This window comes from Notothenia coriiceps, unplaced genomic scaffold (genome assembly GCF_000735185.1).
Source record: "Notothenia coriiceps isolate Sejong01 unplaced genomic scaffold, NC01 NC01_scaffold00003193, whole genome shotgun sequence".
Classification (NCBI taxonomy): Eukaryota; Metazoa; Chordata; class Actinopteri; order Perciformes; family Nototheniidae; genus Notothenia; species Notothenia coriiceps.
Window position 1 is genome coordinate 28,318 of NW_011335894.1, and position 3,589 is coordinate 31,906.

A 3,589-nucleotide genomic window follows, 5' to 3' on the forward strand; every position below is an offset into this window, starting at 1 on the left:
AAAACACTTGATTTCGTTGTTAACGGTCTCCATACCGAGGAGAGAACGATGCTCCTATCAGGAATGCTTTAGTTTGACCAGTTTCTGATGAGTCGAGTGAGAGACTGGAGCGGGTGTGAAGTTGAAGCAGGCAGAACATATGAGGCGCAGTGACAGAAATGAATCAACAAATGATTCAACATTAAACGTTTTTTAAAGAATTTGCAAAGAAAAACATATATTTAAAGATGCTCTGAAAACACTTAAACGTTAACTTTAATTAAATGTAATATGTCAACAAATTTCCCATAAATGTATTAGGTTAGTTGAAAACAATAATATTAAGTTGACATTAGACTTGTTGTTTAAACGTATGGCTTGTAACTAACCTAATACAGTTATATCCTAATCCTTTGACATAATACTTTAAATTATAGTCAATGTTTATTAGCTTATAGCCTTTAGACTTAATACAGGTAATGTCTTTAAATGCCTTGTTTAAAGACACCAAAAGATATTCACAATAACATTATATAAAACAGATAATAAGGATAATGCATTTCCTGACCTTCCCAAATCCTAACAATGAATCAATATTAGAGATGTCCCGATCCAATCACGTGATCGGGGATCGGAGCCGATCACGTGATTTTCAAAAGATCGGAATCGGGAGAAAAAAAATCGGGGATCGGGATTTGTATTTTATTTTTAATAAATACTTTTTTAAATTTTGTATTCATTGTTACAAAACAAAAATGACCATGTTCAAGTCTTAAAGTCATCCTGAGGCCTTAATTTTGGTTTCAAATTACACAACATCATGTATGTGTTGCTTCTTTGGGGCTTGTTTTCATAGACCTGGTTGCTTATTTCTCTCAAATCTGGCAACAGAGTGGGCGCAGTGTCTAATTGTAGCAGTAAGCTAACGATTACTGAAAGCTTTATTTTGTTTTGATCCAATGCTGCACAACTGAACTGATCCAATGCTGCTGTGAAAGAAATAAGCTATATCCATGTTGGATAGAATATCCAATTAAAAAAAAAAAAAAACCTTAAGGGACAACTTGAATGCTTTTTTTCTTTTTTTTCTCTTAATGCATTGCATAAAGATCGGATCGGGAAAAATCGGTATCGGCAAATTGTCAAAATCAAATGATCGGAATCGGATCGGGAGCAAAAAAAGGTGATCGGGACATCCCTAATCAATCAGTTGATTCATTGTTGCAGCTTTAATATTTATATATTGACTTGCATTGATACATGTTATTATTGATACGCTATCAAATGGACTTCAATCTTCTAAAACATATGGAGAAGTGTCTTTGGAATAATTCTGTGTCACTGTGAGTCTTAAAAAATGTGACCAAATTGTTAACCTTCTTTATTTAATCAATGTAGAGGTGAAGCTGTTAATATGCTGTGTGAGCAGAGAAAAAAGATGTGCTCTAACATGGCCAGTAAAGCTGATTGTCATTCTTATCAGGTACATCTAATAAGATGAGTTTCATTGCTGTCATAAACATTGTAATAGGGTGAAACGGTCTAAGAAGTGATTATTTATTTATTTAATTTGGTAATGAGGCTGAAACACTGGAATGTGTGTTTTATTCTCATAGTGAGTGCAGTTTCCACACTTCTCTGGCACAGTTTCCCATTTTGGTCATAACATTCCTGTACACCCTTTATTTATTACCCAGTTGTGGAGAAATGCGTGTTTTTAGATTGTAGGTTTTGGAAGTTGGACTGTGTATGCTGGCTAAATGTTTGAGAGGCATTTTATGAGTTGTTGAAGCTTCTTGGTTTCATAACAGCTCTGAAATAAAGATGAGATGAGAGCCGAGACGGATAAGGAAGAGGGTGCAGAAAACTTGCAGAACAAACCTGTCCTTATTTGAAACTAAGTAGCCTAGTTTCACCTAACACCTGCCACCAAAACACACAAACACACACACACACACACACACACACACACACACACACACACACACACACACACACACACACACACACGCACACACGCACACACACACACAGACATTGTATCCACATTAAGGGGATTGCCATAACTTTGCTGTAATCTGTGCGTCTGACTTGCTCTCTCTCCACCCGCTATGCGTCTCATGTGGTTGGGCGGGCGGGGGGGGGCAGCGTTCTTCTCACATCCCTTCTGCTCGCTCAGGTTGTGGTTGATAGGGTGTGGGGAGTGATGATAACAACCTGTTGGCATGCACAGGGTACTGTTAGGCAGGAAACATGCATCTCAACAATTAACTGTTTAAACTCTCATTGTCTAACTTAGTATCCAATATACACCACATGGTCACTTTATTCCTAATTGTTCATATTCAGCAGTTTATCTGATGTGTAATATGATCACAGCATCATTGCTCGTTGAAATAGGCCCTTTTGTTTAAGGCTGCACTTACTTTCTCAATACTTCATTCCTATCTGACAGCAGAGGCGTGGACTCGAGTCACATGACCAGGACTTGAGTCAGACTAGACTCCCCATCTATCTAAAAAAGACTTGCAATGACATGGATTTCACATGGGTTTGAGCCATTTGACTTAACAAATCTTATTTAATGAATTTGGGACTTTACTTGTATCTTCACGGTCTTGATAAGGGACTAGACCTGGGATAACCAGTATGGATCCGGGACTTATCAGGTTGACTTGGAACTTGACCTAAGGCTTGACTTAGAAAGTATCAGTTTTGATTTGGGACTTGAGTGCAAATAACTGATACTGACTTGTGACTTGGCCTGACAGACATATTGAAGGAAAACTCGTGCCCCTTTAACTTTGTACTTAATACACCCTTTGGCTTTTTTGTAGTTCTTGCAATCCAGGAAGTGAAGATTATACTGCTGTTGCTCTAAGCTAAAGGACTATTAGTAAACTCAATGTGAAACAACAGAGCAGGGTTTAGGCCTGTTATTCTGCCTACCCTTTGATTTAGCTACGTTTCCTAAAATGTTAACCCCACTTACAATTATACTAATATTTGAAATGTTTATAACTTTTTCAAATACTTTTTGGCTTCAGCGGCTGCCCCTAAGCATGTTGCTGGCTCACTGACAGAGTAAAGGAGTGACAAAGTCCCACTATTGGTGTTGGAGTGTTTCCATTGGCTGTTGCTCTTCCAAAATAAACATACAAACTCAATATGCCTTGTATCCTTTTCAAATTAAAAGCCCTGTGGATGATCAGAAAAATGTACTCGAAATGTGTCCTTTCAGACTCCTTCATTCAATTGTTCTATTGGATATTGTTCGATAAATATGTTGCAATGTGTCAATGTGCAGTTGGTTAAGAACTGTATATGATACTGAGTTAAATGGTAAAGCACCTAATATAAGTACAACAATCAATCAGGTAATTATATGTAGTGTAGTAGTGGAAAAAGTACAATACAAGTCAATAAAAGTTCCTCAGTGGTGTAAAGAAGCGTTTATTATATATATATATATATATATATATATATATATATAATCAATCAACAACTTTATTAATCCCGCAAGGGGCAATTGGTTATGAGCAGCAGCTTATGTCATGTACACAGGCAGGAACATACAGGAAGAAAACACACAGATACACCCGGGAGCACA